Consider the following 19,854-nt stretch of genomic DNA (forward strand, 5'->3'; position numbering starts at 1 on the left):
ATTGGTTCTCAGGCAATGGTCTTTGAAAATATAGTGCGGGCGGGCGGTGTCTTTCTTTTTTGCCTTGTTCAAACAAGTATATGACCAAATAAACAGTTGTGTACAATCAACCTGGGAAAGGGCCTCCCTACATAAATGTATTTGTAAAATACTGGAATACAGTATTTGACCAGCGTTGGATTTAGAATTTTTAAGGATTTGTTTTTTTAAAATGGAAATAAAAACGAAATGTTTGCCGAACTTTATGATGATGCGGGCGGTGCCTGAGAACCAAGATTATTAGGTTACTTTTTAGCCTAATTATTTATCTTTATACTTTCATCAAGTTGAATATTCTTCGTGAAACACTTTTAATAATGTGCTACGCAATTCATTCCGTGGTACAGGGGCGTTATATAGGTATCTGATGTTTAAAAGCATAGTATCTAGCTATCACTCGTGACAATGAAAAAAATAATATTTCATAATGGTGATATTGACACTGTCGTGTGTATTTCTGATATTGTGTTTGTTAACTGGTCCATGAACTCAATTCAATTCAACGACTTGGTGACACGCAAGGTCCATACAAACCATTTCAATATCCCTGCACCTTAATATGTATATAGTGAATTGAATTTCAGATTCGGTGTATGTACCCCCGTTGTACCGCGTCATATTAAACTGTGGAGTTGCTGTGGTATTGAACCGGAGTATTAAGCTCGTTATATCGAGGCACAAAACTGTATTCAAATACAATGCGTTGAGTCATGAGTGAGTGGGCTCTCAAAACACAGCTAGAACCCATTACGCAGCCTGTAGATAGAGATCCTGGTCCTATTCAACGTGGTCCGACTTCCTCGTCGACATACTGCTACGTCATTGGCTAATTTTAGGTATCAATGGGTTTTTCCACTCGCTTCCTGGTAAGTATCGAGTCGGGGTCGACTGGGTGATTTCTGGGAATTACGTGTGTGTGAGTTGGCTTGATGACGATGCCATAGTAATAGCTGGCGTCTAAACATAACAGCAACTCACGACTCAACTGGATGTTACGGACTTGTGTTGTGTTGTGTTGTGTTACAAAGTCCTCGTTTGCTATTACCTCGGATACGCTAACGCGGTGGAGTGGGATATTTCTGTCTAGTTCGAACCTGTAATGTTTTAGCCAGGTGAGTACTATTTACTGTTACACATGGGTTTGAGGAGAGGGGGTTGGGGTAAGGGTGGCAGAGGAGGGCGGGGTCGCTGTTTTAACCACGCAGTTATTTCTGAAATGTGTTACTGATATCCCACGGGACATTTAACACGAATACCTGGCTTGTAGCTCACAGGATCAATGCCTGTATTTCGCATTGAGAGGACGTTAACACTGGCTTTTGTTGTACAATGATCTACCTAAAAATGTTTATTAGATGTGTTAGAACAGACAAGATCTATAACCCTAATTGTGAACCATCAGCGGTATAAATAGTATCACAATGGGTTCAATCAAGGTGTGGCGTGTAAGATCGAACTTTAAATGTCAGTGTGACCGAAGGACGGTGTTAGTATTATGTTGTAAACACTAACATGTTTATCGATCAAATCATTGCAAACTATATTCATGCTATTTGCAAAACAATGACTCGTATTTAAGTGTGTGACAATCGCCTAAGAAGGATTACGAGATAGGCAGTACCTCATGCATATGCATGAAGTCAATATCTCATGCATATGCATGAAGTCAGTATCTCATGCATATTCATGTTTTCCTCCCTCAACATAGACCACGTCTTGCCTGGACTGTGTGATATCCGATTTAACATAAATAGATGTGGTATACGTGTCGCCCTTGAATCATTATGAATTCTTCAATATAGTTCAAAGCTTGAAATGAAGGTAGGAGGAGAATTTATAAATGTCAACTTCTTTATTATGAGTTAGACAATGTTTCGTAGTATAGACTGCTTCTCCGTTGCTCCATACTCCGAAACGTTGTGTTCCTCATAATAAAGAAGTTGACGTCCATAAGTTCTCTTCCTTATGTGTATCCCTTCTCAATGCCTTTCAAAGACTTGAAATAAAGTGTTAAATATTCTATTAATTTCTCTGGAATATTGATTTTCTAATCACGTCGACCTCCTTTGCCAGTGTAGATATAGACTTTCCTCCCACATCAAGCTGACATACTGATATAACTGGAATACTGTACTAAACGGCGTGAAACCCAACCCACCCACTCACTAGATAATTACGTAGTAATTAATGTCGTACGTGAAACTAAGACGTAGTGTCTCTGTAGCTAATGTCCCCGTGTACCAATGTCCCCATGTACGTGGTATAACGGGAGACAGGCGACAAAGCAGTGTGGGAATTACATTTTTAACCTGTTGTTGGACTGACATTGGTCCCAACTGTATTTAGCCTTAAAGGAGACCCCATGTCGTAATACGTAAGCTGGAAAGCAACAAATGATATTAAGTGAAATCTAATTATCGGACAGTTTGAGATTTTATATAACACCCACTGACAAAAGAAATCTTAGTTGTCTTAGAAGTCTTGAGATGTGCTACGCATCGTCTTTGGATTTACCATCTGTTCGTGTAGAGAGAGTATGGTTTCACCATCTGTTCGTGTAGAGAGTATGGTTTCACCATCTGTTCGTGTAGAGAGAGTATGGTTTCACCATCTGTTCGTGTAGAGAGAGTATGGTTTCACCATCTGTTCGTGTAGAGAGAGAATGGTTTCACCATCTGTTCGTGGAGAGAGAGTATGGTTTCACCATTTGTTCGTGTAGAGAGAGTATGGTTTTACGCGCTTTTAAAATTATTCCAGCAATATCACAAGATACTCCAGGAAAAAGCCCGCCACATCGTCCTCGGGGGAATTCTCCGTGTTTCGACACTTTCAATAAACACTTTAACCACTGGACTACCCCGCTACCAAGTTATAATTGGAAAGGTAGAATCATATATATATATCATATGAATATAATATTTATAACAAGACACAAAGCTGAATACTTTCTCACACATGTTTTATTTGTATCATCGGGGGAACCTGGAATAAAACATGAGATATTCCGTCTAATCAAATCGTATCATCGGGGGAAATCTGGAATAAAACATGAGGTATTCCGTCTAATCAAATCGTATCATCGGGGGAACCTGGAATAAAACATGAGGTATTCCGTCTAATCAAATCGTATCATCGGGGGAACCTGGAATAAAACATGAGGTATTCCGTCTAATCAAATCGTATCATCGGGGGAACCTGGAATAAAACATGAGGTATTCCGTCTAATCAAATCGTATCATCGGGGGAACCTGGAATAAAACATGAGGTATTCCGTCTAATCAAATCGTATCATCTGGGGGAACCTGGAATAAAACATGAGGTATTCCGTCTAATCAAATCGTATCATCTGGGGGAACCTGGAATAAAACATGAGGTATTCCGTCTAATCAAATCGTATCATCGGGGGAACCTGGAATAAAACATGAGGTATTCCGTCTAATCAAATCGTATCATCGGGGGAACCTGGAATAAAACATGAGGTATTCCGTCTAATCAAATCGTATCATCAGGGATAATCTTGAATAAGACATCATGAGGTATTCCGTCTAATCAAATCGTATCATCGGGGGAAATCTGGAATAAAACATGAGGTATTCCGTCTAATCTAGTCGTATCATCAGGGGGAACCTGGAATAAGACATCATGAGGTATTCCGTCTAATCTAGTCGTATCATCAGGGGGAACCTGGAATAAGACATCATGAGGTATTCCGTCTAATCTAGTCGTATCATCAGGGGGAACCTGGAATAAGACATCATGAGGTATTCCGTCTAATCTAGTCGTATCATCAGGGGGAACCTGGAATAAAATATCACGAGGTATTCCGTCTAATCAAATCGTATCATCGGGGGAATCTGTAACAAGACATCACGAGGTATTCCGTCTAATCTAATCGTATCCTTGAGGAGCAGTTGAACATCGACCAGGGCGTTTCCAGTAGCCTGAAGTAGCCTAAGACCCAGGACATACGTGAGACCACATACTATCTGGCGCAGGTGTTACATGGTATATTTTTTAAGAAACACATCTTTTTACAATGCTAGATTGCAATTTGAACTATATCAATAATTAGTTGTTTAGGCATAAGATGGTGTTGTAAGGTTCATGATATATTGATTTTGTTTCTTTCAAGCAAAACAACAATTAAAACATATTTGTTGAGAAAACGCTTTCATAGATATTTGCTTATTTGAGGAACTGTTTTAGTGTCTTGACAATGCTCATTTTGAAAGAATTTATGTAGTCTCGTGTAGTAATAGGTTGAATTTAAAGAGGCTCGACCTGTGGCGAATGTGACAGTCATGTACACATAGGTATTATTTTTATTACTAGAAGTATTTACAGATTAAAATAAAAACTGCAGCAAAGAGGGTTTGGGTGATCCTGGCACAGTCAGGCTGGTTAGGCTCATCATCAGCTCAGGGTCCTTGCCCCCAATACACGCAGCCAACACAGCGAATGGGACTTCTCCCAGGAAGCGCTGCCAAGTCGAACCCCCAGAACTTTTCGGAGAATGTGAAGACTCCCCAACACTGCAGCCTTCTGCATTACTCAGGTTGTCGGAAGGGCTGTATTCCTGGTAGCAAACCCGGGTACTCTCCCAATGTCAGTCAACAGATTGGGAAATACCAAACCTAAGGCACCGAGAACAATGGGGAGTCGGACAACTTGGTACTTGAGATGCAAGTGTGACATTTCGAAAGCGAGGTCTGCATATTTGCCATGTTTATCCTGAATCTTGTCAATCACATTAGTGTCAAAAGGGACAGAAAATTCAATAATATAAATGATTTCATTGGATTTATCAAAAAGGACAAGATCAGGTTTGTTGGCCTGGATACGTCTGAGGCTGTATACGGGCCAATTCCAAAGGATTTTGTATTTATCATTTTCCATGACGCCCTCTACATATTCCGGGTCGTACCATGGATGGACCTCTGTGTCAAAACCACAAGATGGTAATAAAATGATCGAGCCACTCCATCATGTCGCTTAAGATACCGTGTTTGTGCCAAAGCTGGGCATCCACTGACAATGTGTTGGACATTCTCATTAAATTCACAACATAATCTATTTAATATTTACATTTTGATGCAAAATCACATATTGACGGTTTCGAGTGGGACGTGGCTGGTCCTGAGCAGCAAACAGAAAGCCTTCTGTTTCACTTTTCAGGCCAGCCGACCTCATTCCAGCGAAGGACTCTGCAGGGTTGCTGATCTTCTCAACACACTGCACATAAACCCGATGCAGTGGTCGTTCACATAGCTTCTCCTGAAAAACTGAGTCCATGCCGATTTGAAATGACACTTCACTTGGTTGACACTCCACACAGCCACCGAGGCTTCCACAAAAATGAAAGCCCGACAACTGGTAGTCCAGATGACGTACTATGCGTACCCCTCTGACAAGTGTAAATTGGCACGGCTCCTCGGTGGCTGAGTGGGTTAGATCGCTGACTTTGTGTGCTCGCGATTAGGTGCCTCACTCTGGCAGTCTGGGTTCGAATCCCGGATGGGACCTTCAAAGTACTAGAATCTGTACTTTACTAAGAAATTGTTATCCCAAATATATCATTTGTTATATTGTATAACCTATCATACACTATGATATTGTCATTACTGGCTTTGGAGATATTTCTAGTTTCCATTTCCAAATTTGACATCAATGATCGTGCAAGCTTTATCATTAACGGGGTTGGAAAAATCTATATTAACATTCAAGTCTTTGAAAGGCATTTAGAAGTGGTACAAATACCTGATGAAGGAGTAAATATATATCTGAAACGTTACTTTCCCCATAATTAAGAAGTTGACATCCATAAATTATCTTCCTTATATTAACCCTGTTATAAAAATGAGATTGTTAACACACACACACACACACACACACACACATACAAAGGAATACCAAATTGTCGGCCCACGCATTGAGTATGGAGTTCTTGGGGAACATATTCCCCAGGAATATTCTCTTCGCAAAATAGGACAATCAATGTAAGCTGCAAGACGCAATCGCTATAAAAAGAAAGTAGAAAACATGACGTGGACACCAGCGTTTATCTTTGTGCAACGACAGCAGGGAATGTTCATGAGAGGTGACAGTCTTCGTCACAGGTGGGCGTGGCGGGCTGGGTCTGTATGTGAAAACCTGGGCCAGACAATCAAACGTGAGTGTCAAGTTAGATTTCAGTCTCAGTCCTCTGTCTGCGGCCATGCCCACAGTAACAGGATCCGTGAAGATCCGGGGTAGAATAGGTCCTTAGTAACCCATGCATGCCGTGAAAGGCGACTATGCTTGTCGTAAGGGGCGACTAACGGGATCGGGAGGTCAGGCTCGCTGACTTTTTTGACGTATGTCATCCTATCCCAATTGCGTAGATCGATGCCCATGACGTTAATTACTGGACTGTCTGGTCCAGAATCGATTACGTACAGACCGCCGTTATAAAGCTGTGATGTTGCTGAGTGCGGCGTTAAACAACAAACAAACAAACAAACAAACACAGTCACAGTTACTACACCACAATGGCCTGCTGCTGCGCAGTTAGACATAGGGTTAGGTCCGCCGAGCCAACGATGTGAACCGGCATTCTCTTCCTGCTGCATTTGTGTGATAAGAATTGAGGAATATCAAGCTTGAATAACTATCAAGTACTACAATAGAGAGGGGGCATAATGGCGTGGGTATTAAGGACATGTATTAAGATGTGAACAGACAATTTTTAATATAAAGCACAATCATAAAGAGAAGAATATTAAGTTTAAAATATAGCTGCAAAGCAGCAATGGCGGGCTCCAAGTTACACTGTGCACAAACGTCCATGTTCGAATCCTTAAAAGGTTTCCTTGTACCAAATCCGTCACATGTAGGCACAACTTGCAGGGTATTGCCGCTACGAAATTGGCGTGTGCTAAGTCTGTTCTAAACCCATTTCTGACATCAAACATGTTCGAATCCTCAAAGAGTTTGTTTGTACCAACTCTGTCAAAAGATAGTCACCGTGTTCAGGACATTGGCGTGTTCCAGGGGTGTCCCAAATTTTAATCAAATATTACCACCAAGTGTTGTTACTTTTTCCATGCACCCAAGAACAGAAAATAAGATGCATATGATACACTAACTTCATGTAAACTTGCAATAGTTTCTGTCAACAAGCTAACAAGATATGATCGTTAAAGTACAATTTCGGTATTTTTTTTTATCAAAATCAAAATCCAATACAACCGCAACTAAAACAGATATCCAAAAACGGCTATTAGAATTTGCTGTGTTGTGTGTGGAGACAATTCTCAAAATATTTGGAAGCATTTCATGCAGTGGACTCGGAGTTGTTTGCGTTTGAACACAGGTACCCAAAAGACACTGTGAAAACCTTGAATCTAATATGGCTGCCAAACCATGTGACCAATGACCAAAGTAAAAGAACAAAAAATGTCAAGCAGCTCAAGCAGCAGATACATGCAAGTTTTCAAAGTAATCGGATAAGCGGTTGCGGAGCAATAGGGCGAAATACATCTTTTAAAAAGTCTTGATTTGTAGTTATCTGCCCTTGGCCTTTGGGCCTACCGCCTTGGGTTTTTAGCGGGCACTAGTACCCAACGGTCTTCATACACATACACAATTTGAACAAAATCGAGCCAGTGGTTATTTTGCTAGCTCTGGTACAAAAATCGGCGGAATAATAATAATATTAAATCGAACGATAACACTGGGGCTCTTTAGCCTTTCGGCCTGGTGACTCTTAAACAGGCTGTAACTTCTTTGTCAATTGGGCTCCAGTCAAACGGATTAGCGTTCTGCGTTTGTCCGGACCCCGGGTTCCTGTCGCATTGCTGAGATAAAGTGCTAAACTTGTTTCCGACCTCGTTCATATTCGAATCCTCAAAGGGTTTACCTGTACCAACGCCGTCAAATGTAAGGAACCTCTTATGAGACATCACCACTACTAAATTGACATGTGCCTGGGTGTCCCAGGATGTTTTAACCAATTTCCAACTTCGACCATGTTCGAATCCTTAAATGGTTTGCTTGTACCAACGCCATCAAATGTAAGGAACCGCTTGCAAGACATCACCACACGTGTCCTAGTGTGTTCTTAACCCATGTTTGACTTCGACCATGTTCGAATCCGCATATGGTTTGCTTGTACCAACTCCATCAAATGTAATGAACCGCTTGTGAGACATCACCACACGTGTCCCAGCGTGTTCTTAACCCATGTTTGACTTCGGCCATGTTCGAATCCCCAAATGGTTTGGTTGTACCAATGCCGTTAAATGTAACTAACCGCTTGTGAGACATCATGACATGTTTCCCAGTGTATTCTTAACCCAAGTTTGACTTCGACCATGTTCGAATTCGCACATGGTTTGGTTGTACCAACTCCGTCAAAAGATAGTCACCGTTTGCAGGACATTGCCGCTACCAAATTGGCGTGTGCCACAGTTTCCCATAATCGAATCCGCAATTGGTTTGCTTTTAACAACGCCGTCAAAAATAAGGTACTGTAGTAATTGGCAATTGAGAAATGAAGAATCAAGTCAGCAAGTCTGACCACCCGATCCGATTAGTCGCCTCCTGTGACAAGCATAATTGCCTCTTAGGACAAGCATCGGTTGAAAAAGGCCAATTCTAACTCTGGTCGTCAAGGGTAGTACACATAATATTGAACAAGACTGTGGAGAACGCTTGAGTATCTGCAAAGCCAGTGAATGGGGGTTTATAGTAGATTTATGAGGCGCTTCCTTCAGTATTTGTACTCAAGTCAATTTGTACTCAATAACTTTTACTAAAATGAAGTAATACCACCAAGCGGTGGTGCTTTCAGTATGCAACCCAGAAAAAAAATGAGGTACATATAGTATCAAAACTTCATGCAAACTTTCAATAGTTTCTGTGGAGAACCTTACAAGATATGATCTTTTAAGTAAAATTTTGGTGAAAAAAATTATCAAAATCAAAATCCAATATGGCCGCAACTAAAAAAGATATAAAAAAACGGCTATGCTAATTTGTTGTGTTCTGTATGGAGACAATTCTCAGAAAGTTTGAAATCATTTCATGCAGTGGATTCAGAGGAGATAGTATTTGAAGACAGGTGCCCAAAAAACCTTGGCAAAACCTTGAATCCAATATTGCTGCCAAACCACGTGACCAATGACCAAAGTCAAAGAACAAAAAATATTAAAGAACTGAAGCAGCAGATACATGCAAGGTTTGAAAGTAAACGGACATACGGTTGTGGAGCAGCAGGGCAAAATATATCGTCAAAAAATACTTGTTTTTCAGTTATCCGCCCTTGGCCTTTGGGCCTATGGCCTTGGATTTTTGGCGGGCACTAGTACCCAACGGTCCACATACACATACAAAATTTGAACACAATCAGGCAAGTGGTTATTTTGCTAGGCCTGGTACAAAAATCGGCGGAATAATAAATAATAATAATAATAATAATAATAATAATAAATTAAAGCTGCAAGCAGCAATGGCGGGCTCCAAGTAACACTGTGCCCAAACGTCCCTGTTCGAATCCTCAAAGGGTTTCCTTGAACCAACTCCGTCAAATGTAGGCACCACTTGCAGGGTATCGTCGCAAGGAAATTGGCGTGTACCAGAGTGTCCAGGTCTGTTCTAAAACCATTCCCCACCTCGAACATGTTCGAATCCATAAAGGGTTTGCTTGTACCAACTCTGTCTAAAGATGTCACCGGAAATCGCCGCTACGAAATTGGCGTGTTCCAGGGGTGTCCCAAGTATTGATCAAATATTACCACCAAGCGGTGTTACTTTTAGCATACAACCAATAACAATAAATGAGATGCATATGGCACACTAACTTCATGTAAACTTGCAATAGTTTCTGTGGAGAACCTTACAAGATATGATCTTCAAAGCAAAATTTCGTTGAAAAATATGATCAAAATAAAATTCAATACGACCGTAACTAAAAAAGATATCCAAAATCGGCTATTAACGTTTGATGCGTTATGTATGGAGACAATTATCAGAAAGTTTGAAAGCATTTCATGCAGTGGACTTAAAGTTGTTTGCATTTGAAGACAGGTACCCAAAAGACACTGTGAAAACCTTGAATCCAATATGGTTGCCAAACCATGTGACCAATGACCAAGGTCAAAGAACAAAATTTGTCAAGCAGCTCAAGCAGCAGATACATGCAAGTTTTCAAAGTAATCGGATAAGCGGTTGCGGAGCAATAGGGCGAAATACATCTTTAAAAACGTCTTGATTTTTAGTTATCTGCCCTTGGCCTTTTGGCCTACGGCCTTGGGTTTTTGGCGGGCACTAGTACCCAATGGTCTTCATACACATACAAAATTTGAACAAAATCGAGCCAGTGGTTATTTTTCTAGCCCTGGTACAAAAATCAGCGGAATAATAATAATATTAAATCAAACGCTAACACTGGGATTCTCTGGCCTTTCGGCTTGGTGACTCTTTAACAGGCCGTAACTTCTTTGTCAGTTGGGCTCCAGTCAAACGGATTAGCGTTCTGCGTTCGTCCGGGCCCCGGGTTCCTGTCACATTGCTGAGATAAAGTGCTAAACCTGTTCCCCACCTCGTTCATATATTCGAATCCTCAAAGGGTTTACCTGTACCAACGCCGTCAAATGTGAAGAACCTCTTGTGAGAGATCACCACTAATAATTTGACCTGGGTGTCCCAGGATGTTTAAACCAATTTCCAACTTCAACCATGTTCGAATCCTCAAATGGTTTGTTTGTACCAATGCCATTAAATGTAAGGAACTGCTTGCAAGACATCACCACATGTGTCTTAAAGTGTTCTTAACCCATGTTTGACTTCGACCATGTTCGAATCCGCATATGGTTTGCTTGTACCAACGCCGTCAAATGTAATAAACCGCTTGTGATACATCACCACACATGTCCTAGGGTGTTCTTACCCCATGTTTGACTTCGACCATGTTCGAATCCCCATATGGTTTGCTTGTACCAACGCCATCAAATGTAATGAACCGCTTGTGAGACATCACAACAAGTGTCCCAGTGTGTTCTTAACCAATGTTTGACTTCGACCATGTTGGAATCCCCATATGGTTTGCTTGTACCAACGCCATCAAATGTAATAAACCGCTTGTGAGACATCACCACAAGTGTCCCAGTGTGTTCTTAACCCATGTTTGACTTTGACCATGTTCGAATCCGCAAATGGTTTGGTTGTACCAACGCCGTCAAATGTAATGAACTGCTTGTGAGCCATCACCACATGTGTCCCAGTGTGTTCTTAACCCATGTGTTTCTTTGACCATGTTCGAATCCGCATATAGTTTGCTTGTACCAACTCCGTCAAAAGATAGTCACCGTTTGCAGGACATTACCGCTACCAAATTGGCGTGTGCCACAGTTTCTCAGAGTGTACTAAACCAATTTCCGACCTCGACCATATTCTAATCAGCAAATGGTTTGCTTTAAACAACGCCGTCAAAAATAAGGTACCGTAGCAATTGGCAATTGAGAAATGAACAATCAAGCCAGCGAGTCTGACCACCCGATGCGATTAGTCGCCTCCTGTGACAAGCATAGTTGCCTGTTGAGACAAGCATCGGTTGAAAAAGGCCAATTCTAATCCTGGTCGTTAAGGGTAGTACACATAATACTGAACAAGACTGTGGAAAACGCTTGCAAAGCCAGTGAATGGGGGTGTATGGTAGATTTATGAGGCGCTTCCTTCAGTATTTGTACTCAAGTCTGATTTTTTAACTTAAATCAAATAATACCACACCAAGCAGTGGTGCTTTCAGTATGCAAACCAGGACAAAATGAGCTACATATAGTCTCAAAGCTTCATGCAAACTTTCAATAGTTTCTGTTAAGAACCTTACAAGCTATGATCTTAAGAGTAAAATTTCGGTGAAAAAAATGATCAAAATCAAAATCCACTATGGCCGCAACTAAAAAAGATATCGGAAAACGGCTATGCTAATTTGTTGTGTTCTGTATGGAGACAATTATCAGAAAGTTTGAAAGCATTTCGTGCAGTGGATTCAGAGGAGATAGTATTTGAAGACAGGTACCCCAAAAACCCTTTGAAAACCTTGAATCCAATATGGCTGCAAAACCACGTGATCAATGACCAAAGTCAAAGAACAAAAAATATCAAAGAACTGAAGCAGCAGATACATGCAAGGTTTCAAAGTAATCGGATTAGCGGTTGCGGAGCAATAGGGCGAAACACACCTTAAAAAAATTCTTGTTTTTCAGTTATCTGCCCTTGGCCTTTAGGCCTACGGCCTTGGGTTTTTGGCAGGCACTAGTACCCAACGGTCTTCAAACACACACAAAATTTGAACAAAATCGAGCCAGTGGTTATTTTGCTAGGGCAGGTACAAAAATCGGCGGAATAATAAATAATAATAATAATAATAATAATAAATAATAATAATAATAATAATAATAAATCGAACGATTACAATAGGGCTCTACAGCCTTTCGGCTTGGAGCCCTAATAATAATTAAAGCTGCAAGCAGCAATGACGGGCTCCAAGTAACACTGTCCCCAAACATCCATGTTCGAATCCTCAAAGGGTTTACTTGAACCAACTCCGTCAAATGTAGGCACCACTTGTAGGGTATCGTCGCAAGGAAATGTGGCGTGTGCCAGGGTGTCCAGGTCTGTTCTGAAACCATTCCCGACCTCGAACATGTTCGAATCCATAAAGGGTTGGCTTGTACCAACTCTGTCAAAAGATGTCACCGGAAATCGCCGCTACGAAATTGGCGTGTTCCAGGGGTGTCCCAAGCATTGATCAAATATTACCACCAAGCGGTGTTACTTTTAGCATACAACCAATAACAATAAATGAGATGCATATGGCACACTAACTTCATGTAAACTTGCAATAGTTTCTGTGGAGAACCTTATAAGATATGATCTTTAAAGCAAAATTTCTTTGAAAATATGATCAAAATCAAAATTCAATACGACCGTAACTAAAAAAGAATTCCAAAATCGGCTATTAACTTTTGATGCGTTATGAATGGAGACAATTATCAGAAAGTTTGAAAGCATTTCATGCAGTGGACTCAAAGTTGTTTGCATTTGAAGACAGGTACCCTAAAAACACTGTGAAAACCTTGAATCCAATATGGCTGCCAAACCATGTGACCAATGACCAAAGTCAAAGAACAAAAAATGTCAAGCAGCTCAAGCAGCAGATACATGCTAGGTTTCAGCGTAATCGGACAAGCGGTTGCTGAGCAATAGGGCGAAATACATCTTCAAAACATTCTGTTCTTTTAGTTATCTGCCCTTGGCTTTTGGGCCTACGGTCTTGGGATTTTGGCAGGCACTAGTACCCAAAGGTCCACATACACACACAAAATGTGAACATAATCGAGCAAGTGGTTATTTTTCTAGCTCTGGTACAAAAATCGGCGGAATAATAATAATATTAAATCAAACGCTAACACTGGGACTCTTCAGCCTTTCGGCTTGGTGACTCTTCAACACGCTGTAACTTCTTTGTCAGTTGGGCTCAAGTCAAATGGATTAGCGTTCTGCGTTCCTCCGGGCCCCGGGTTCCTGTCGCATTGTTGAGATAAAGTGCTAAAACCTGTTTCCCACCTCGTTCATATATTCGAATCCTCAAAGGGTTTACCTGTACCAACGCCGTCAAATGTAAGGAACCTCTTGTGAGACATCACCACTACTAAATTCACATGTGCCTGGGTGTCCCAGGATGTTTTAACCAATTTCCAACTTCGACCCTGTTCGAATCCTCAAATGGTTTGCTTGTACCAACGCCATCAAATGTAAGGAACTGCTTGCGAGACATCACCACACGTGTCCTAGTGTGTTCTTAACCCATGTTTGACTTCGACTATGTTCGAATCCCCATATGGTTTGCTTGTACCAACTCCATCAAATGTAATGAACCGCTTGTGAGACATCACCACACGTGTCCCAGTGTGTTCTTAACCCATGTTTGACTTCGGCCATGTTCGAATCCCCAAATGGTTTGGTTGTACCAATGCCGTTAAATGTAATAAACCGCTTGTGAGACATCATGACATGTGTCCCAGTGTATTCTTAACCCAAGTTTGACTTCAAACATGTTCGAATCTGCACATGGTTTGGTTGTACCAACTCCGTCAAAAGATAGTCACCGTTTTCAGGACATTTCTGCTACCAAATTGGCGTGTGCCACAGTTACCCATATTCTAATCCGCAAATGGTTTGCTTTTAACAACGCTGTCAAAAATAAGGTACCGTAGTAATTGGCAATTGAGAAATGAAGAATCAAGTCAGCAAGTCTGACCACCCGATCCGATTAGTCGCCTCCTGTGACAAGCATAGTTGAAAAAGGCCAATTCTAACTCTGGTCGTCAAGGGTAGTACACATAATATTGAACAAGACTGGAGAATGCTTGAGTATCTGCAAAGCCAGTGAATGGGGGTTTATAGTAGATTTATGAGGCGCTTCCTTCAGTATTTGTACTCAAGTCAATTTGTACTCAATTTTTTTTACTAAAATCAAGTAATACCACCAAGCGGTGGTGCTTTCAGTATGCAACCCAGAACAAAATGAGGTACATATAGTATCAAATCTTCATGCAAACTTTCAATAGTTTCTGTGGAGAACCTTACAAGATATGATCTTTAAAGTAAAATTTTGGTGAAAAAATTTATCAAAATCAAAATCCAATATGGCCGCAACTAAAAAAGATATAAAAAAACGGCTATGCTAATTTGTTGTGTTCTGTATGGAGACAATTCTCAGAAAGTTTGAAATCATTTCATGCAGTGGATTCAGAGGAGATAGTATTTGAAGACAGGTGCCCAAAAAACCCTGGCAAAACCTTGAATCCAATATGGCTGCCAAACCACGTGACCAATGACCAAAGTCAAAGAACAAATAATATCAAAGAACTGAAGCAGCAGATACATGCAAGGTTTGAAAGTAAACGGACAAACGGTTGTGGAGCAGCAGGGCAAAATATATCGTCAAAAAATACTTGTTTTTCAGTTATCCGCCCTTGGCCATTAGGCCTACGGCCTTGGGTTTTTGGCGGGCACTAGTACCCAACGGTCCACATACACATACAAAATTTGAACACAATCAGGCAAGTGGTTATTTTGCTAGGCCTGGTACAAAAAACGGCGGAATAATAAATAATAATAATAATAATAAATTAAAGCTGCAAGCAGCAATGGCGGGCTCCAAGTAACACTGTGCCCAAACGTCCCTGTTCGAATCCTCAAACGGTTTCCTTGAACCAAATCCGTCAAATGTAGGCACCACTTGCAGGGTATTGTTGCAAGGAAAATGGCGTGTGCCAGGGTGTCCAGGTCTGTTCTAAAACCATTTCCGACCTCGAACATGTTCGAATCCATAAAAGGTTGGCTTGTTCCAACTCTGTCAAAAGATAGTCACCGAAAATCGCCGCTACGAAATTGGTGTGTTCCAGGGGTGTCCCAAATATAAATCAAATATTACCACCAAGCGGTGTTACCTTTAGCATACAACCAACAACAATAAATGAGATGCATATTGCACACTAACTTCATGTAAACTTGCAATAGTTTCTGTGGAGAACCTTACAAAATTTCGTTGAAAAAAATGATCAAAATCAAAATTCAATACTTCCGTAACTAAAAAAGAATTCCAAAATCGGCTATTAAAGTTTGATGTGTTATGTATGGAGACAATTATCAAAAAGTTTGAAAGCATTTCATGCTGTGGACTCGGAGTTGTTTGCGTTTAAAGACAGGTACCCAATAAACACTGCGGAAACCTTGAATCCAAAATGGCTGCCAAACCATGTGACCAATGACCAAAGTCAAAGAACAAAAAATGAGGTACATATAGCACACTTACTTCATGTAAAACAATCAATAGTTTCTGTGGAGAACCTTACAAGATGTGATATTTATAGTAAAATTTCAATGAAAAAAAATGATCAAAATCAAAATTCAATACGGCCGTAACTAAAAAAGAATTCCAAAATCGGCTATTAAAGTTTGATGTGTTATGTATGGAGACAATTATCAAAAAGTTTGAAAGCATTTCATGCAGTGGACTCGGAGTTGTTTGCGTTTAAAGACAGGTACCCAAAAAACACTGTGGAAACCTTGAATCCAATATGGCTGCCAAACCACGAGACCAATGACCAAAGTCAAAGAACAAAAAATGTCAAGCAGCTCAAGCATCAGATACATGCAAGGTTTCAAAGTAATCGGATAAGCGGTTGTGGAGCAATAGGGCGAAATACATCTTCAAAATATTCTGTTCTTTTAGTTATCTGCCCTTGGCTTTTGGGCCTACGGCCTTGGGTTTTTGGCGGGCACTAGTACCCAACGGTCCACATACACACACAAAATGTGAACAAAATCGAGCCAGTGGTTATTTTTCTAGCTCTGGTACAAAAATCAGCGGAATAATAATAATATTAAATCAAACGCTAACACTGGGACTCTTCAGCCTTTCGGGTTGGTGACTCTTTAACAGGCCGTAACTTCTTTGTCAGTTGGGCTCCAGTCAAACGGATTAGCGTTCTGCGTTCGTCCGGGCCCCGGGTTCCTGTCGCATTGCTGAGATAAAGTGCTAAATCTGTTTCCCACCTCGTTCATATATTCGAATCCTCAAAGGGTTTACCTGTACCAACGCCGTCAAATGTAAAGAACCTCTTGTGAGACATCAGCACTACTAAATTGACCTGGGTGTCCCAGGATGTTTTAACCAATTTCCAACTTCGACCATGTTCGAATCCTGAAATGGTTTGTTAGTACAAACGCCATCAAATGTAATGAACCGCTTGTGAGACATCGCAACATGTGTCCCAGTGTGTTCTTAACCCATGTTTGACTTCGACCATGTTCGAATCCGCATATGGTTTGTTTGTACCAAAGCCATCAAATGTGATGAACCGCTTGTGAGACATCACCACACGTGTCCCAGTGTATTCTTAACCCATGTTTGACTTCGACCATGTTCGAATCCCCAAATGGTTTGCTTGTACCAACGCCATCAAATGTAAAGAACCTCTTGTGAGACATCACCACTACTAAATTGACCTGGGTGTCCCAGGATGTTTTAACCAATTTCCAACTTCGACCATGTTCGAATCCTCAAATGGTTTGTTTGTACAACCGCCATCAAATGTAAGGAACCACTTGCAAGACATCGCCACATGTGTCCCAGTGTGTTCTTAACCCATGTTTGACTTCGACCATGTTCGAATCCGCATATGGTTTGCTTGTACCAACGCCATCAAATGTAGTAAACCGCTTGTGAGACATCACCATACGTGTCCCAGTGTGTTCTTAACTCATGTTTGACTTCGACCATGTTCGAATCCACATATGGTTTGCTTGTACAACCGCCATCAAATGTAATGAACCGCTTGTGAGACATCACGAAATGTGTCCCAGTGTGTTCTTAACTCATATTTGACTTCGACCATGTTCGAATCCGCATATAGTTTGCTTGTACCAACTCCGTCAAAAGATAGTCACAGTTTGCAGGACATTACCAAATTGGCGTGTGCCACAGTTTCCCAGAGTGTACTAAACCAATTTCCGACCTCGACCATATTCTAATCCGCAAATGGTTTGCTTTAAACAACGCCGTCAAAAATAAGGTACCCTAGCAATTGGCAATTGAGAAATGAAGAATCAAGCCAGCAAGTCTGACCACCCAATCGGATTTGTCGCCTCCTGTGACAAGCATAGTTGCCTCTTGAGACAAGCATTGGTTGAAAAAGGCCAATTCTGATCCTGGTCGTCAAGGGTAGTACACACAATATTGAACAAGGCTGTGGAGAACGCTTGGATATCTGCAAAGCCAGTGAATGGGGGTGTATGGTAGATTTATGAGGCGCTTCCTTCAGTATTTGTACTCAAGTCTGATTTTTTTACTTAAATCAAATAATACCACACCAAGCAGTGGTGCTTTCAGTATGTAACCCAGCACAAAATGAGCTACATATAGTCTCAAAACTTCATGCAATCTTTCAATAGTTTCTGTTAAGAACCTTACAAGCTATGATCTTAAAAGTAAAATTTCGGTGAAAAAAATGATCAAAATCAAAATCCACTATGGCCGCAACTACAAAAGATATCGAAAAACGGCTATGCTGATTTGTTGTGTTCTGTATGGAGACAATTCTCAGAAAGTTTGAAAGCTTTTCATGCAGTGGATTCAGAGGAGATAGTATTTGAAGACAGGTACCCAAAACACCCTTTGAAAACCTTGAATCCAATATGGTTGCCAAACCACGTGTCCAATGACCAAAGTCAAAGAACATAACATGTCAAGCAGCTCAAGCATCAGATACATGCAAGGTTTGAAAGTAAACGGACAAATGGTTGTGGAGCAACAGGGCAAAATATATCGTCAAAAAATACTTGTTTTTCAGTTATCTGCCCTTGGCCTTTGGGCCTATGGGCTTGGCTTTTTGGCGGGCACTAGTACCCAACGGTCTACAAACACGCACAAAATTTGAACAAAATCGAGCTAGTGGTTATTTTGCTAGGGCAGGTACAAAAATCGGCGGAATAATAAATAATAATAATAATAATAATAATAAATAATAATAATAATAATAATAAATCGAACGATTACAATAGGGCTCTACAGCCTTTCGGCTTGGAGCCCTAATAATAATAATAAATCGAACGATTACAATAGGGCTCTACAGCCTTTCGGCTTGGAGCCCTAATAATAAATCGAACGATTACAATAGGGCTCTACAGCCTTTCGGCTTGGAGCCCTAATAAATAGAAGTATACGGAAGGGGTTATAATGCATAGGGGTTATAAATATAAAAGTGTGATTATGTACAATCATACGGAAGGGAATATCATGCTTGAATACCAAGTATAATTATACAGAGGGATATACAACGTGAATAGCAAGTATAATTATACAGGGTGATATACAACGTGAATAGCAAGTATAATCATACAGAGGGATATACAACGTGAATAGCAAGTATAATCATACAGAGGGATATACAACGTGAATAGCAAGTATAATTATACAGAGGGATATACAACGTGAATACCAAGTATAATTATACAGTGGGATATACAACGTGAATACCAAGTATAATTATACAGAGGGATATACAACGTGAATAGCAAGTATAATTATACAGAGGGATATACAACGTGAATACCAAGTATAATTATACAAAGGGTTATACAACGTGAATACGAAGTATAATATTAAAGAGAGGAATATAACGCTTGATTACCACATACAACAAGACACAGAGAATTAGTACACGTATAAATAATCTATTACAAATGTTTGCATATGAAGCACAATTATAAAGAATAAAAGAGAAATGCAGAACCAATCGCGTCGGGGAGTTTTAGCTCTTTTGTGAAAACCACAACCTCCGGATAATGAACATTATTAGAGATAATCTGAAAAACTGAGTCCAGGCCAATTTGAAATGGCACTTCATTTGGTTGACACTCCACACAGCCACCGAGGCTTCCACAAAAATGAAAGCCCGACAACTGGTAGTCCAGATGACGTACTATGCGTACCCCTCTGACAAGTGTAAATTGGCACGGCTCCTCGGTGGCTGAGTGGGTTAGATCGCTGACTTTGTGTGCTCGCGATTAGGTACCTCACTCTGGCAGTCTGGGTTCGAATCCCGGATGGGACCTTCAAAGTACTAGAATCTGTACTTTACTAAGAAAGTGTTATCCCATATATATCATTTGTTATATTGTATAACCTATCATACACTATGATATTGCCATTACTGGCTTTGGAGATATTTCTAGTTTCCATTTACAAATTTGACATCAATGATC

At 40.6% G+C, this 19,854-nt stretch overlaps 1 protein-coding gene across 1 annotated transcript in view; it reads left to right on the plus strand.

Annotated features, from left to right (window-relative positions):
* The first annotated feature begins 916 nt into the window (after positions 1-916).
* The window catches only part of LOC139451128 (helicase-like transcription factor), a 46,020-nt gene continuing 27,082 nt past the window's right edge, over positions 917-19,854 (plus strand). Inside the window, exon 1 of the mRNA XM_071232924.1 lies at positions 917-1,151. The gene's annotated coding sequence lies outside the window, so the exon portion shown is untranslated. The remainder of the gene's footprint in view (positions 1,152-19,854) is intronic.

Source organism: Haliotis cracherodii, unplaced genomic scaffold (assembly GCF_022045235.1).
Source record: "Haliotis cracherodii isolate W230 unplaced genomic scaffold, xgHalCrac1.p SCAF_8, whole genome shotgun sequence".
NCBI lineage: Eukaryota > Metazoa > Mollusca > Gastropoda > Lepetellida > Haliotidae > Haliotis > Haliotis cracherodii.